This window comes from Oncorhynchus keta, chromosome 28 (assembly GCF_023373465.1).
Source record: "Oncorhynchus keta strain PuntledgeMale-10-30-2019 chromosome 28, Oket_V2, whole genome shotgun sequence".
NCBI lineage: Eukaryota > Metazoa > Chordata > Actinopteri > Salmoniformes > Salmonidae > Oncorhynchus > Oncorhynchus keta.
This window is the reverse complement of record NC_068448.1, coordinates 10,627,165-10,646,146: the sequence shown is the minus strand read 5'-3', so window position 1 is coordinate 10,646,146 and position 18,982 is coordinate 10,627,165. Positions and strand designations below refer to the sequence as shown.

General features: G+C 42.4%; 1 protein-coding gene across 1 annotated transcript in view; it reads left to right on the top strand.

Moving 5' to 3' along the window:
* Window positions 1–18,982, top strand: part of LOC118360626 (tumor necrosis factor receptor superfamily member 14-like) — a 120,104-nt gene that overhangs the window by 67,629 nt on the left and 33,493 nt on the right. The window lies entirely within an intron of this gene.

The following is an 18,982-nucleotide window of genomic DNA, read 5'->3' as shown; positions in this document are numbered from 1 at the left end:
GGCTACGCTCTAGTCTCCACTGGCTATCTGGCCAACCGGCTACGCTCTAGTCTCCACTGGCTCTGGCCAACAGGCTAGACTAGTCTCCTCTGGCCAACAGGCTAAGCTCTAGTCTCCACTGGCTATCTGGCCAACCGGCTACGCTCTAGTCTCCACTGGCTATCTGGCCAACCGGCTACGCTCTAGTCTCCACTGGCTCTGGCCAACAGGCTAGACTAGTCTCCACTGGCTCTGGCCAACAGGCTAGACTAGTCTCCTCTGGCCAACAGGCTACGTTCTAGTCTCCTCTGGCCAACAGGCTAAGCTCTAGTCTCCACTGGCTATCTGGTCAACAGGCTACGCTCTAGTCTCCACTGGCTATCTGGTCAACAGGCTACGCTCTAGTCTCCACTGGCTATCTGGCCAACAGGCTACGCTCTAGTCTCCACTGGCTATCTGGCCAACAGGCTACACTCTAGTCTCCACTGGCTATCTGGCCAACAGGCTACACTCTAGTCTCCACTGGCTATCTGGCCAAAAGGCTACGCTCTAGTCTCCACTGGCTATCTGGCCAAAAGGCTACGCTCTAGTCTCCACTGGCTATCTGGCCAACAGGCTATGCTCTAGTCTCCACTGGCTATCTGGCCAACAGGCTATGCTCTTGTCTCCACTGGCTATCTGGCCAAAAGTCTACGCTCTAGTCAGTCTCTTCTACTGATGTGTGTTTCTGGTAGTGGTACTTTATCCTACTCTTTTCCTTTCGGCAGGTTAATACCTGCCTTTTGCCACAGCATCTTTTCCCACAACAATTTGAATGTTTTACCCCTCTAACAATACCGCTACAACGTCAGCTACAGTGGGGCAAAAAAGTATTTAGTCAGCCACCAATTGTGCAAGTTCTCCCACTTAAAGATGAGAGGCCTGTAATTTTCATCATAGGTACACCAACTATGACAGACAGAATGAGAAAAAAATCCAGAAAATCACATTGTAGGATTTTTAATTAATTTATTTGCAAATTATGGTGGAAAATAAGTATTTGGTCACCTACAAACCAGCAATATTTCTGGCTCTCACAGACCTGTAACTTCTTCTTTAAGAGGCTCCTCTGTCCTCCACTCGTTACCTGTATTAATGGCACCTGTTTGAACTTGTTATCAGTATAAAAGACACCTGTCCACAACCTCAAACAGTCACATTCCAAACTCCACTATGGCCAAGACCAAAGTGCTGTCAAAGGACACCAGAAACAAAATTGTAGACCTGCACCAGGCTGGGAAGACTGAATATGCAATAGGTAAGCAGCTTGGTTTGAAGAAATCAACTGTTGGAGCAATTATTAGGAAACGGAAGACATACAAGACCACTGATAATCTCCCTCGATCTGGGGCTCCACGCAAGATCTCACCCCGTGGGGTCAAAATTATCACAAGAACGGTGAGCAAAAATCCCAGAACCACACGGGGGGACCTAGTGAATGACCTGCAAAAAGCTGGGACCAAAGTAACAAAGCCTACCATCAGTAACACACTACGCCGCCAGGGACTTAAATCCTGCAGTGCCAGACGTGCCAACACACTGACACTGACTCAACTCCAGCCACTTTAATAATGGGAATTGATGGGAAATGATGTAAATATATCACTAGCCACTTTAAACAATGCTACCTTATATAATGTTACTTACCCTACATTATTCATCTCATATGCATACGTATATACTGTACTCTATATCATCAACTGCATCCTTATGTAATACAGGTATCACTAGCCACTTTAACTATGCCACTTTGTTTACATACCCATCTCATGTATATACTGTACTCGACGCCATCTACTGTATCTTGCCAAATGCTGCTCTGTACCATCACTCATTCATATATCCTTATGTACATATTCTTTATCCCCTTACACTGTATAAGACAGTAGTTTTGGAATTGTTAGTTAGATTACTTGTTGGTTATTACTGCATTGTCGGAACTAGAAGCACAAGCATTTCGCTACACTCGCATTAACATCTGCTAACCATGTGTATGTGACAAATAAAATTGGATTTGATTTGATTTATTAACCATGCCGAAAGGAAAAGAGTAGAATAGAGAGAGTACCACTACCAGACCCACACACATCAGCAGAAGAGACTGCCTAGAGTGTAGCCTGTTTACCAGATAGCCAGTGGAGAGAAAAGAGAATACACACCATATAAAACCCACATCAAAGCACAGGGGTAACCCCAACAAGAATACCTCATACAATAATACTAATACTAATAATGGCAGAGCAATTTAACAGCAACTTCATACAAGAAAGAACCCAGTCATCTACAGAGGATTTGCAATAATCTGTATTATTGTCCAGTGGAGGAGGGCAGAGGGTATGAATGTGGGGGGTGTTCATAGTGGAGGAGTGCAGAGGGTATGAATGTGGGGGGTGTTCATAGTGGAGGAGTGCAGAGGGTATGAATGTGGGGGGTGTTCATAGTGGAGGAGTGCAGAGGGTATGAATGTGGGGGTGTTCATAGTGGAGGAGTGCAGAGGGTATGAATGTGGGGGTGTTCATAGTGGAGGAGTGCAGAGGGTATGAATGTGGGGGTGTTCATAGTGGAGGAGTGCAGAGGGTATGAATGTGGGGGTGTTCATAGTGGAGGAGTGCAGAGGGTATGAATGTGGGGGTGTTCATAGTGGAGGAGTGCAGAGGGTATGAATGTGGGGGTGTTCATAGTGGAAGAGTGCAGAGGGTATGAATGTGGGGGTGTTCATAGTGGAGGAGTGCAGAGGGTATGAATGTGGGGGTGTTCATAGTGGAGGAGTGCAGAGGGTATGAATGTGGGGGTGTTCATAGTGGAGGAGTGCAGAGGGTATGAATGTGGGGGGTGTTCATAGTGGAGGAGTGCAGAGGGTATGAATGTGGGGGGTGTTCATAGTGGAGGAGTTCAGAGGGTATGAATGTGGGGGGAGTTCAGAGGGTATGAATGTGGGGGTGTTCATAGTGGAGGAGTGCAGAGGGTATGAATGTGGGGGGTGTTCATAGACACAACAAAGGCCTTAAAAATGTCCACAATCTTCTCGGCCACATGTCATTAGTAATATTAATTCATTAATAATATATAATACCTGCCTGGCGCCCGAACAAAATCATTCTTTACCCCTCTCTAATAAATACCGCTACAACCTGTCTCCTCCCCTTCATCTCCACTGAAGTGGATTTAACAAGTGACATCAATAAGGGATCAGCTTTCGCCTGGTCAGTCTACTGTATCTCATGGAAAGAGCAGGGCCGACATTCACAAAACCTTAAGGTTTTGTGAGTTTCTTCTTAGCTGCCATTTTGTGTAGTTCCTGTCCCTAGGACGGAGATTATAGTAACATAATATTCTGTGCGGTGTAATTTGAATATAATGAAGTGTTTCTTGTGAGGTTTTTTGTCCTTAACTATAGACCTATGAAGAAAGTTTAGCAAAGTTTATATTCCTCGAAGGTTCTTGGTTCTATTTCTTATGTTTCTCTTTAAGCAATAAGTTTAAAAGAAATGTGTTTCTTAAAAATAAAGTTATTGGATTTGTTCTTAATTTTAAAATAGCTAATCCCTTAAACTCTGGGCAGTGAGAATAAGCTCATGAAAGAATTTGAACTAGTATAATTCACTTACAAACTTCATCTGAAAGTTTCAGTATTGATTATTTTAAACCATTAAAATCATTAAATCTTAAGAGTAAGTGAAATTCCTCAACAATATATCTTTAACTTTTTTTCTTAAGAAGCTTCTTATGTGAATCTGTCCACTGTATATGTAAACTATACACTACAATTTGTTTTACTAGTTATCAGTTTTGAGCTAATCATATTTGGTATGTATTTTAACAAACAACAAGAAAATCATATGAAACGTTATGTGAATAATGCATTGTGAAAAGCCAATACTAGGACGTAATATATGTCAATTGTATGATTGATTTGGTGCAGTGAACAAGTGACTTTGAATATGTTTGTACTCAGTCAATTAAATGTTATTGTTTTGAAACATGTCCCATTTTGATGATCTGTTGATTTATGTGCTAATAGTTGTGAAAATGTACCACATACTTGTAAAATATTGCCCCAGTGATTGAAAAGAGACTGTAATTAAACACCCCGGGAGACCAGGAGCATGCTTTTGATTAAACACCCCGGGAGACGAGGAGCATGCTTTTGATTAAACACCCCGGGAGACCAGGAGCATGCTTTTGATTAAACACCCCGGGAGACCAGGAGCATGCTTTTGATTAAACACCCCGGGAGACCAGGAGCATGCTTTTGATTAAACACCCCGGGAGACCAGGAGCATGCTTTTGATTAAACACCCCGGGAGACCAGGAGCATGCTTTTGATTAAACACCCCGGGAGACCAGGAGCATGCTTTTGATTAAACACCCCGGGAGACCAGGAGCATGCTTTTGATTAAACACCCCGGGAGACCAGGAGCATGCTTTTGATTAAACACCCCGGGAGACCAGGAGCATGCTTTTGTATGTTACTCAATCCCATTGATATCCTACTATAGTATAACTTGTCGCTCTGTTTGCCAAAATGAATTAGTTTACAGTGTATGGTAACACTTTATTTTGATAGTCTACATACTATGGTCCTTCTGTAGCACAGTTGGTAGAGCATGGCGCTTGTAACACCAGGGTAGTGGGTTCGATTCCCGGGACCACCCATACGTAGAATGTATGCACACATGACTGTAAGTCGCTTTGGATAAAAGCGTCTGCTAAATGGCATATATTATTATATATATTACTATCATTAACATTGCAACTAATTACTGTGTGGCAATAAAGAGTCTTGCTGTGAACAGTGTAACAGACCAATCTAAAGACACTACACACAGATGAAATGGGAGACCACTACCAGAACATCATTCCTTTTGATCTTTCCTGTGAGCAGTGGCCGTCTTCCTTAATTAATAAAGTGGGTGAGAATCTGGGTCAGCCAATGCGTGAGACTTCTCTCTACACAAAAACAAAACTGAAACTACAGAAATGCAAACGAGCCGTCGTGTTGCAGCGTGCCCACAAAAGCCTGGGACTTGGTTAGAGGCAGTACAGGGGTCGTTTTCAATAAGCACCAAACAGAATAAAAATGGACTGAAACGGCAAGGGAATACGTAACTTGTCCTATAAGAAACTCATGTTTTTACTTTTCCATTGAAAAAGGGATGTCTGCTACGGTCCGCAACAATAAATACGACCAGTACTTACATAGGTAGATCTGTTGTAACCTAACTCTCTTCCTGGAGATCTACCATCCTGTGGGTATTCAGTCCGAACATATCTGAGTCAGCTAGTTGAGATTCATGTTCCAGGCCCTGACCAAATTGCAGATAATGCATTGCATCAACCAATAGTTGCATAGCACGTAATTAGAATGCCACGTCATCGACTGTGCAGTCCGGGCATTAGATTTCTATACTGCTCCGCTATATCATGTGGGTGGCATTCCTGCCTGACCACATTGCAGACACCTATCAGATCTCAAATCAAATGTTATTGGTCACATACACATGGTTAGCAGATGTTATTGCTTCTAGTTCTGACAGTGCAGTAATATCTAACAAGTAATCTAACAATTCCACAACAACTACTTAATACACACAAATCTAAGTAAAGGGAATGAATAAGAATATGTACATATAAATATATGGATGAGCAATGACAATTGAACCATGTATGGAAATGTGAATTAACACTCCTCAGCTAGCAGGCTCAAGCAAGCTAAAAACCCACATGGCAGCAAAAACTAACAAGCAGACATTGTTAACAAGTTAGAAATGATTTAAACACACTTTGCTGTAGGCTACTATTTACTAGTTAACAAAAAATAATGTATGTCATATAAAATATATTCACCCCACCCAGTATTATAATCAAAACTTACCAGAAAGCATGAAGTCGTTGGCTCAGACAGTGTAGTAGTGTGGGCTCAATAGTATCTCATTAGTGTGCAAGATCTTGAGAATCAGCTGCACATGTGATGGAAGAATGCACTGTGCATGCAGAGGGTTGCAATTCCATTGAATTGGGGAAAGTTTAACCAAAATATGACCTCGAATTGCCTTTTGAGTATCCCACAAAAAAGGTTCACCGTTGCTTTTTTTGCTTTTTTTCAGTCTCTGCCTCAGCTTCGATGCACTTGTACTGACCTCCCCTTCTCGATGGTAGCAGGGTGAATAGGCAGTGGCTCGGGTGGTTGTGATCTTTTTGGCCTTCAAGTGACACCGGGTGCTGTAGGTGTCCTGGAGGGCAAGTAGTTTGCCCCCGATGATGCGTTGTGCAGACCTCACGACCCTCTGGAGAGCCCTGCGGTTGTGGGTGGTGCAGTTGCCGTACCAGGCGGATACAGCCCGACAGGATGCTCTCAATTGTGCATCTGTAAAAGATTGTGAGGGTTTTAGGTGACAAGTCAAATGTCTTCAGCCTCTTGAGGTTGAAAGCTTGGATAGGTGTTTAACATCAGCTAACCACCCAATATGATATAGGAATGTAATGAACGACAGTCAATGTGACGCACAACCATTGGTTGATGCAATGCAACCTCTTCAACGTAATCAGGCAGGAACACCACCAGTATGTGGCTAGGTGATTTGTTCAACACTTGCCTCCAGCCCATCTGTAAATAGCCCATCCAACTACCTCATCCCCATATTCTTTTTTTTTTTGCTCCTTTGCACCCCGTATCTCTTTGCACATCTATCACTCCTGTGTTTAATTGCTAAATTGTAACTATTTCACCACTACGGCCTAGTTATTGCCTTACCTCTCTAATCTTACCTCATTTGCACACACTGTATATAGACTTTTCTATTGTGTTATTGACTGTACGTTTGTTTATTCCATGTGTAACTCTGTCGCCCTGCTTTGATTTATCTTAGCCAGGTTGCAGTTGTAAATGAGAAGTTGTTCTCAACTGGCCTACGTGGTTAAATAAAGGTGAAATAAAATCTTGATGTATTTATCACTGTAAAAAACAGTCTCCAAATGCATTTGTAGGTAGCTAGCTAACAGCCATGGAGGAGGCTGAAAGGATAGCAGCCCTAACTGTCAAAGTGAGAGAGTAGGCTATTCTGTATAGGGCAAGTACTTTTGTGTAGTTCCTGTCCCTAGTAGTGAGGACGGAGATTATAGTAACATAATATTCTGTGCGGTGTAATTAGAATATAATGAAGTCTGTTTCTTGTGAGGTTTTCTGTCCTCAGATAAAGAGAGCTATGAAAGCCAGTCTACATATAAAGCGGTCCCAATGAAGAGCAGTGGTTCTCAGTCCTCGTCCTGGGGAATTAAAGGGTGCACGTGTTTGTTTTTGCCTTAACACTGCACAGCTGTTTCAAATGATCAACTCATCATCAAGCTTCAGGTGGTATTTATGTATTCATTTGTGATTCTATCCTTGATATGATACTGTTATTGTCACATGCTACACATGTGTGCCCATTTATTTATCAATAAAATGTTATGATTTATCAGGGATATTATACTTTAGTAATCCACATGACCTGGTGATGTAAAAGTCTAATAATTACATTATCTTCCAAATTCCTACAGATACATTCTAACTGGTGATTTCTTCAACATGATTGCCTACAGATAACGTGTAGGGCACTGCAAGGTTGGGTGACCAGGGCCATCTGGGACTGCGTCCTGGAGGAACTCAGGTGTGTGAGTGCTACCTGTGTCCTGCATAACTTCATGATGGACACGAGGACCAGGAGGGGATCTACAGCTCGCCGCCGCGTCCCAGAGGAGAAGTCAGCTGCTCTGCAGGAGGGGATCTGCAGCTCACCGCCGTGTGCCAGAGGAGGAGTCTGCCGCTCTGCAGGAGGGGATGTGCAGCTCACCGCCGTGTGCCAGAGGAGGAGTCTGCCGCTCTGCAGGAGGGGATCTGCAGCTCACCGCCGTGTGCCAGAGGAGGAGTCTGCCGCTCTGCAGGAGGGGATGTGCAGCTCACCGCCGTGTGCCAGAGGAGGAGTCTGCCGCTCTGCAGGAGGGGATGTGCAGCTCACTGCCGTGTGCCAGAGGAGGAGTCTGCCGCTCTGCAGGAGGGGATGTGCAGCTCACTGCCGTGTGCCAGAGGAGGAGTCTGCCGCTCTGCAGGAGGGGATGTGCAGCTCACTGCCGTGTGCCAGAGGAGGAGTCTGCCGCTCTGCAGGATGTTTCAAGGATGGGGTCCAACAACGCAGCAAGAGAGGCAATCTGTGTGTAGGAGATCTTCACCTCCTACTTCTTTGAGGAGGGTGCTGTTCCCTGGCAACACCATAGACTACACTATGCACAAACAAAAGGCTCTTTTAAGAGCCATTCACATTGCAATAAGAGTATTATTTTACTTAGCTATGTCAACTACAGTTACTCAATTCCCAGTTTGTCTAGATAGCTAGCTACACATCCATAGGCATACAGGTATTGTTATCCTCCACTGCCCAATAAACAAGAACATGTGTTATTTCATCTATCTGCATTGCATGGCAAATATCAGCAAGGCAAGCTTACAAAATTGTACATTCAATTTGCAGTAAATACTTTAGCCAGCTAGATTATTTACATCCACTGTTTCACAGGACGACAGCCTGGATTGCTGGTTGTTTCAGGAGTCCCTAAAACATTAAACATAAGTTGTAATACTCATGTCACAACACACCAGCTTGCTTGCTAAATCCTGATTTTTGTAAATTTACTTTCTGATTAAAAAAATATGCATACCCATGTCTCTACATGAACTAACATATTCCTGTCAACTGTACATTTTTTTTTGCATGATTATTTATGACATAATCACTTTTGCTTCCATGCTAGTATTTTTGTCATATCTTTGCTGAAAAAAAGTATCCAGCTTTGGGTGGCATAGCATCAAATTCGTCATGGGAACCACTCGATATGATTGGTCATCGCCCAGCGATCGCCGCTGGTGATTTGCGTAAAGTTTGGAAAAGTGTATATTTATCACCGCTTCCCACGCCACCTTCGCACCGCCCAAAGGTCCCCCGCTTGCCATTCATTTCGATGGTGCGAAGGTGGCGTGACAGGCGGTAGGTATCCTGTGCTGGTGTATCATGCCTGTCAGTCAAGCTGAGCCACGAGTTGCCGGAGCTCGTTCAGAGGTTACCTTTAAAACTACGTTTGAAATGTTTTATTAATTTTGAAGCTGCAAATGCAATGCTCACTTGTTATTTATTAATGACCATTTTCTTCCTATGGCGGGCAAGGGAGTTCTGGTTGTCGGACATGCTGGAAATGTGATCTCGCGTTATTATGTCATTCTCAATAAAGTACCAAGATATGAAACGTTGATTTGAACCTTCTGACCAACTAGTGGGTCATGCGGCACCCCACTCTATGATTCATATCGCTTGATTTCTTATGATAGTTGACGACTATATCGACTGATTGCAATGGTATGAGGTGATCTGACAACGCCCTGATTTGCACCCTCGTAAACGTTTTGTCTCTTGGGTGTGAATCGTGACTGGTCTTGATGAATGTGGGCGGAAGGAGATTGAAATAGTAGCCATGCGGTTTGCCTGAGCAAGTGAACACCTTGTTTTATAGATTTGACAAGTTATAAGTCTAAAACGTGACAGGCAAATATTCTGTCGTTATATAAATGTATATTTATTTTAAAGTTCAAACCTAAGCAAACAATCTATGCGTTCATTAAAATGTTTGCCATTAGGCATACACGAAAGGCACATAATAATACACGTAGATATCTAATGTTAGTACGTGATAGTTTCAGACTTTTGTTAATTAGTTAAAAGTGTCTAACGGCTCTCTATTGCAAGAGAGCGACAACTAGTCCGATTACGCGAACAATGTCAATATCACGTGTATGGCTTTTGTACTGTGCTGTACTGGTTCAACGCGGTAAGTGAAAGTAACAGCATCTAGACCGGATACGCCTTGCTAGGCTGTATCTGAAAACTCCAATCACATCACATGCTTTCGATATACAACTATGAGTAACCAGTATTTGCACCTTAGAGTTGGCTTGTCTCGTCCAGCTACCGGATGACCGGTTGAGGTTACTACAGGTTAGCTGCATTGCAGAGCTACACCCTCTGATGCATCGTAAAAAATAAGGTCCGAAGATGTCACACAGTTTCTCCAAACGCCACGCAGTGCACCCGTTACAAAGTGAAACCACTGAAAAGAGCTCGCTGTAGATATAATTTTTTAAAACCACTTTACACATTGCTGTTTTCCCATCAAGATAAATGTTCTGTAGCCTATCTATTTGATTTGTTCTACTATATGTTTGCCATGTGTTATGTATTCTAAGTGTTTTCCCCTGCTATTTTGTATACAATGTTCGATTATCCAAATTCTGCTGTTGCTATTCTGTCTGTTGGGGGCGGGGCATGGGCTCAGGGAAGGAGGATAATGGTGGGGTCAGAGATTGAAAATCATTTGACAGGGTGACAATGAAGAGGTAGAGAGCAGGGTGAAAGATTCAGATTAAGAGCGAAAGGCCTTGAGGCTACAGAGACCAAATGACAGACCAGGCCACCACTTACAAGGCCACGATTTTACACGCCTACAATTTAGGAAAGATCTACCGTAGGCCTGTATTCACAAAGTGTCTCAGAGTAGCATTGCTGGATTTAGGATTACTGATCAGGTACCCCTTGTCCATGTAATCAGCAGATGCAGCTGCTATTTCAGCACTGAGGACCCTGATTGAGATATTATTATAGGAAAAGGGCCATTTGGTTAATTATTGCGAGAGATTATTTATCTTTATATAAAATTGCTGTGTCCATTAAATTGTATTATTGGGAACAGCGTGGAATGATATGGAATGATATAAGGAACTATACAGTGCCTTCAAAGTATTCAGACCCCTTGACATTTTCCACATTTTGTTACATTACTGCCATATTCTAAAATTGATTAAATAAAACCATTTCCTCAGCAATCTACACACAATAGCCATCATGACAAAAACGAAAACGGGTTTAGACATTTTTGCAAATGTATTAAAAACATAAATACATAAGTATTCAGACCCTTTGCTATGAGACTTGAAATTGAGCTCCGGTGCATCCTGTTTCTATTGATCATCCTTGAGATGTTTCTACAACTTAATTGGAGTCCACCTGTGGTAAATTCAATTGATTGGACATTATTTGGAAAGGCACACACCTGTCTATATAAGGTTTCACAGTTGACAGGGCATGTCATAGAAAAACCAAGCCATGAGTTTGAAGGAATTGTCAGTAGAGCTCCGAGACAGGATTTTGTCGATGCACAGACCTAAGGAAGGGTACCAAAACATTTGTGCAACATTGAAGTTCCCTAAGAAGACAGTGTCCTCCATTCTTAAATGGAAGCAGTTTGGAACCACCAAAACTCTTCCTAGAGCTGGCCGCCCGGCCAAACTGAGCAATCGGGGAGAAGGGCCTTGGTCATCTGTATGCAGATGATACAGTGATATATGTGCATGGCCTACCTTCAAACTCAGTGCATCTTTGCTTGACATCATAGGAAAATCAAAAGAAAATCAGCCAAGACCTCAGAAAAAAATGTATACCTCCACATGTCTGGTTCATCCTTGGGAGAAATTTCCAAGGTACCACGTTCATCTGTACAAACAATACTATGCAAGTATAAACATTATGGGATCACCCAGGCGTCATATCGCTCAGGAAGGAGACGCATTCTTGTCTCCTAGTGATGAACATACCCTGGTGCTAAAAGTGCAAATCAATCCCAGAACAACAGCAAAGGACCTTGTGAAGATGCTGGAGGAAATGGGTACAAAAGTATCTATATCCACAGTAAAACGAGTCCTATATCGACATAACCTGAAAGGCCGCTCAGCAAGGAAGAAGTCACTGTTTCAAAACCACCATAAAAAAAGCCAGACTACGGTTTGCAACTGCACATGGGGACAAAGATTGTACTTTTTGGAGAAATATCGTCTGGTCTGATACAATAATAGAACTATTTGGCCATAATGACCATCGTTATGTTTGGAGGAAAAGGGGGAGGCTTGCAAGCCAAAGAACAACATCCCAACCGTGAAGCATGGGGGTGGCAGCATCATGTTGTGGGGGTGCTTTGCTGCAGAAGGGACTGGTGCACTTCACAAAATAGATGGCTTCATGAGGAAAGAAAATTGTGGATATATTGAAGCAACATCTCAAGACCTCAGTCAGGAAGTTAAAGCTTGGTTGCAAATGGGGTCTTCCAAATGGACAATAACCCCAAGCATACTTCCAAAGTTGTGACAAAATGGCTTAAGTCCAAAGTCAAGGAATTGGAGTGGCAAAGCCCTGACCTCAATCCCATGGATAATTTGTGTGCCGAACTGAAAAAGCGTGTGCGAGCAAGGAGGCCTACAAACCTGACTCAGTTACACCAGCTTTGTCAGGAGGAATGGGCCAAAATTCACCCAGCTTATTGTGGGAAGCTTGTGGAAGGCTACCTGAAATGTTTGACCCAAGTTAAACAATAATTCTCTCTCCTGTTATTCTGACATTTCGCATTCTTAAAATAAAGTGGTAATTAATTTGTACTAGGATTAAATGTCAGGAATTGTGAAAACTGACTTTAAATGTATTTGGCTAAGGTGTATGTAAACCTCCGACTTCAACTGTAACTGCACCACCTATCACACTTCCAAAAAAACATGAAGATATGGCTAAAGGTTCATCAGATTTGTGAACATGGTCCCTAGCTGTGTATTGCTGCAAACACTGTTGCTTTTATGGATTTTTGTCTTGTTGCTTTTTGTTCTATGTTGCTCTGTCTGCATGCTACGTCTTGCTTGTCCTATGTTGCTCTGTCTGCATGCTACGTCTTGCTTGTTCTATGTTTCTCTGTCTGCATGCTACGTCTTGCTTGTTCTATGTTGCTCTGTCTGCATGCTACGTCTTGCTTGTTCTATGTTGCTCTGTCTGCATGCATGCTTGCTTGTCCTATGTTTCTGTCTGCATGCTATTGTCCTATGTTGCTCTGTCTGCATGCTACGTCTTGCTTGTCCTATGTTGCTGTCTGTCTGCATGTCCTATGTTGCTCTGTCTGCATGCTTTGTTGTCCTATGTTGCTCTGCGTGTGCTCACTGCTCAATGACTGTCTGTATTGTAATTGTTTTTAATAACCTGCCCAGGGACTGCTGCTGAATATTAGCCGGCTGGCTAAAAACTGCACTTTTACTGAAACATTGATTAATGTGCACTGTCCCTGTAAAAATAAACTCAAATCCTCCTTGTCATCTTCACGCTCTGTCTCAAACTGAGCAGGTCTGTCGTCCTAGTCTGCGCACATAGATGTTGACTCGCCTCCACAGTCATTGGTTAGGCAGCACAACAAGGTTTACATGAGCAGGGCAGGCCAGGCCAGGGCTCATGATTGGGAACTCCTATCCATTGCAATGTGTAATGCAGTGTAGCCTAGTTTTATATACACCATCCCAGCAGAGCAAAAACTTGGGAAGAAAGGACATTTTCTTCGAAATATCACTTTGCCCTGTGCTTCACCGTGCAAGCTCTTTCTATAGCCTAGGTATAAAGCCTATACTATAGGCTATGGAACATTTGATTGAGACCACACTAGGCACACTTGATATTGCCCAGCAGAGAATTAGGGATAAGGGGCATCATGAGGCACACATGAGACAATAATAATCAACTAATTCTCAAACCCTGAGCAATATGACATTTCATCGATTTACAAATTACATGACCCTCCCCTATTAATAAAAAAATATATATATATATGGTAGTAATGGTAGATAATAGCTTTTCTTTAATTTCTCTATTTTCTAAACCAGACATGATCATACCTGCATCTGGAAACAAGTGTGGCCCTGCAGAGTACACATCTAACACTGGTCAGTGCTGTCCAATGTGTGGAAAAGGTAAGGGCATCAAGGACTTGTTTACACTACTGTACATAATATACATTTATTTTAGTACTATTTTAATGCAAAATTAAACTTCACACAATTATATTACATTGTTAAGGAATTAAACATAGTTTGATATCAAACTATAAACAATACACTACATTGTAAATGCATGTACAATGTAATGGCATGTTTTGTTTTATTTGATTAGGTTTAGTTGTCCGCAAGGACTGTACATCGGAGTCCAGCACGTCCTGCATACCCTGTACAGGACAGACCTACATGAATGCAGCTAACGGCTTGGACAAGTGCTTTCCCTGCAGTCCTTGTGATCCAGGTATTATGAGGGACCCTAATATTTTGGGGGGCCATAACATTTCAGGTATTTTGGGGGCCCCAAGTGACATTTGGTTGCCATGAAATTCTATTTATTTTGCCATGGGACAAAAATTGCAGTTTAAAGCTAATTTCCTACAATTCTACACATTATGCCATCATGGCCTGTGTCATATCATTATGATATGAAGAAAATGTATTTTGGAAGAACAGAATATTAGTGGGCCTATTGTACAGTGCAATGGGAAAGTATCCAGACCCCTTGACTCTTTCCACATTTTGTTACGTTACAACCTTATTCTAAAATGGATTCAATCGCCCCCCTCATCAATCTACACACAATACCCCATTATGACAAAGCAAAAACAGGTTTTTAGAATTACAGCCTTGAGTCTTCGATTACAGCCTTGAGTCTTCTTGGGTATGACGCTACAAGCTTAGTACACCTGTATTTGGGGAGTTTCTCCCATTCTTCTTTGTAGATCCCCTCAAGCTCTGTAAGGTTGGATGGGGAGTGTCGCTGCACAGCTATTTTCAGCCATTCCTGTGTTGTTTTGGCTGTCTGCTTAGGGTCATTGTCCTAATGGAAGGTGAACCTTCGCCCCAGTCTGAGGTCATGAGAACACTGGAGCAGGTTTTCATCAAGGATCTCTCTGTACTTTGCTCTGTTCATCTTTACCTCGATCCGGACTCCCAGTCCCTGCCGCTGAAAAGCATCCCCCATGCTGCGACCACCATGCTTCAACGTAGGGATTGTGCCAGGTTTCCTCCAGACGTGATGCTTGGCATTCAGACCAAAGAGTGCAATCTTGGTTTCATCAGACCAGTGAATCTTGTTTCTCATGGTCTGAGGGTCCTTTAGGTGTCTTTTGGCAATCTCCAAGCAGGCTGTCATGTACCGTTTACTGAGGAATGGCTTCCGTCTGGCCACTCTACCATAAAGTCCTGATTGGTGGAGTGCTGCAGAGATGGTTGTCCTTCTGGATGGTTCTCCCATCTCCACAGAGGAACTCTGGAGCGCTGTCAGTGACCATTGGATTATTGGTCACCTCTCTGACAAAGTCCCTTCTCCCCTGATTGCTCAGTTTGGCCGGGCAGCCAGCTCTAGGAAGAGTCTTAGTGGTTCCAAAGTTCTTCCATTTAAGACTGATGGAGGCCACTGTATTCTTGGGACCTTCAATGGTGCAGAAATGTTTTTGTACACTTCCCCAGATCTGTGCCTCAACACAATCCTGTCTCGGAGCTCTACGAACAATTCCTTTGACCTCATGGCTTGGTTTTAGCTCTGACATGCACTGCCAACTGTGGGACCTTATATAGACAGGTGTGTGCACCTTTCCTAATCCTGTACAATCAATTGAATTTACCACAGGTGGACTCCAATCAAGTTGTAGAAACATCTCAAGGGTGTCTTAAAAACCTGGTATTGCTTAGTTATTATGGGGTATTGCGTGTAGATTGATAAGGATTTTTATTTATTTAATCCATTTTAGAATAAGGCTGTAATGTAACATAATGTGGAAAAATGGAAGAGGTCTGAATCCTTTCCGAAGGCACTGGATGTTATCTGACTGGCTATGCTCCATACCATAGGCTTTAGGCTTGTTCATTTAGCTGACAAGATATGCTTATACGTCCCGTGCCATTGTTTTAGATTAGACTATTTTATACTAAGAAGAATATAATTGAACTTAGCTGAATAAAATGGAATTAATCATTTTCCCATTCCGGAGAGAGTACACAGATGAAGTGGCTATGTTGAGCGTAAAAGTGATAATTTGAAACCGATTAGTTGTGATATGTAATGGCCCATTATCAAATGGGAAGGAACAGGGGCAGTAGAAAAACATCTATGCACGTCAATAGTGAATGGAGGCCGTGCGCTTTCCCACTGGTCTGTTTTTCAATGATGCCTGGTAGGCTTTACTTTGGTTTTATAGCAGAGCTGTGTTTCATATGAGCAGCTGAGAAATACATAGAAGAACACTTACTTCACTCCACATAATGTGTTTTATGTTGGAGTATAGGCTAGACCCGTTAGTATAGACCCGTGACGTACCAGAGACATCATACATCCACCACTGTGTGAGGAGCATTCAGCCTCTCGCTGTGCAACAGGTGATATTCCGCCCAAACTCTGTATTCCAGGGGCACTCCAACCCTGTTCCTGCTGCTACCCAGTGTTTCATTTGGGAAACCAAGTGACATCTTTTATAGTAACATGTTTTTGCAACAAAACATATTTCACTAAAACTGTTGACAGCCCCTCTTCACGCTGGAGAAAACAAATGAAGGATAGGAGATGGAAATGCTCAAGATATTAAGGAGCTAAAGCTAAAGCTTCAGCCTATTAATTATACTGAACAAAAAAATAAAATGCAACCTGTAACAATTTAAATGATTATAGGGGGACAATATATATATATATTTTAAAACCTTTATTTAACTAGGCATGTCAGTTAAGAACAAATTCTTATTTTACAACGACGGCCTACCCAGACCAAACCCTCCCCTAACCCAAGCTGGGCCAATTATGCACCACCCTATGGGACTCCCAATCACCGCCGGTTGTGATACAGCCCAGGATCGAACCAGGGTCATTAGGACCTGATGGTTGTTAACAAATTCGACACTAACAAAGCATGTCCAGAGTGCATAAAAGGAGATTACCATGACTCAATGATCATGTGGAATTTGACTGCAGTCGTCAATAGCCGATGTGGCGGTAATACGGTCACCGCAACAGCCCTAACTTCAGTCTGTTACACTACACAGTACTGCAGTCTGGTACACTACACAGTACTTCAGTCTGTTACACTACACAGTACTTCAGTCTGTTACACTACACAGTACTTCAGTCTGTTACACTACACAGTACTTCAGTCTGTTACACTACACAGTACTTCAGTCTGTTACACTACACAGTACTGCAGTCTGTTACACTACACAGTACTGCAGTCTGGTACACTACACAGTACTGCAGTCTGGTACACTACACAGTACTGCAGTCTGGTACACTACACAGTACTGCAGTCTGGTACACTACACAGTACTGCAGTCTGTTACACTACACAGTACTGCAGTCTGTTACACTACACAGTACTGCAGTCTGTTACACTACACAGTACTGCAGTCTGTTACACTACACAGTACTGCAGTCTGTTACACTACACAGTACTGCAGTCTGTTACACTACACAGTACTGCAGTCTGTTACACTAGACAGTACTTCAGTCTGTTACACTAGACAGTACTTCAGTCTGTTACACTAGACAGTACTGCAGTCTGTTACACTAGACAGTACTGCAGTCTGTTACACTACACAGTACTGCAGTCTGTTACACTACACAGTACTGCAGTCTGTTATACTACACAGTACTGCAGTCTGTTACACTACACAGTACTGCAGTCTGTTACACTACACAGTACTGCAGTCTGGTATACTACACAGTACTGCAGTCTGTTACACTACACAGTACTGCAGTCTGTTACACTACACAGTACTGCAGTCTGTTACACTACACAGTACTGCAGTCTGTTACACTACACAGTACTGCAGTCTGGTATACTACACAGTACTGCAGTCTGTTACACTACACAGTACTGCAGTCTGTTACACTACACAGTACTGCAGTCTGTTATATTTTGTCATTTCCTTTGGTGGGTTGGGGGCCCCCTTGCGGCTTAGGGCCCTTAGTGACCGCTTATGTCACTTATGCCTCGAGCCGGCCCTGTGTCCAAGCCTCTTTGTGACAATTCTTTAGACTTAAAAAAATGTAATGTCACCAGTGAACTTGCATGTCATTTTCTCTTCAATGCTAAACGACCAGAATGTATCACAGAAATGTTGCAAAACATGGTATGCAAGTTCAAACCCATGACCAAACCAAATCTCAGGATATTAGACACATTAAAGAGCTGATATATGAATAATGTGTCATGCAACCATTTTTTGTGAGGGTAATTAATTAAAACCAATTTGAATTAATTTGGTATAAAAAAAATGGATGAGCATGACATCTCTGCTCTCAACGTCTTTGATTGTCATCATGCAAGAGTTTTGGCTGATGTCATTAACCACATTTCCATCCACAGTTTTTATGCAAGTAAAATCATACAGAATAAAATAAATCACGAAAGCCGTGATGGAAACAGGAAGTTTTGGTACAATTTTATAAATACTGACAGATAATTTGTTTGTTCGACATGGGATCTTTTTGTCTGTACAATTCATTAAAAACCATCATATTGAAGTAAACTTGAAGTCACGTGATGACATGGTGTGTGGTCCTCCCACTCCGACTTGGGAAAGCATGCAGTTTATACAGATTTAAAAAGTTATGATGAACCTCACAGGGTGGTGAAAGTTGATGGTGATCTTGATGCTCCTTTCCAATAAATATTGAGGGTCTGATTCTGGTGACATGATGATCGATGCTTGACTGCTGTTTGGCAAATACAAATATTCTCGCTCTTATTCATAATAATCTCATTATGTAGACTAGCCTACCCGCACGGCCTTCCTGCACTGTATCTGCGAGCTGTAGCTAGAGCGCAAGTGTGAAGACCAGAGAAGGCACATTTGCTATTTAAAGCAACAGTTTGTGTGACTAAACTATTGGTAGAGTTGAAAATGCGATGGAAACCCATTCAACTTTATTTTTATTCAGTACATAAAAACAAAATAAACATGTTGTGTGCACTACATCATCAAGCACTGATTTATCTGCAACAAGTCCGTGTTTTGGTGGAAACAACACTGGGGGGGAAATGAGCATATTTGCTTTAT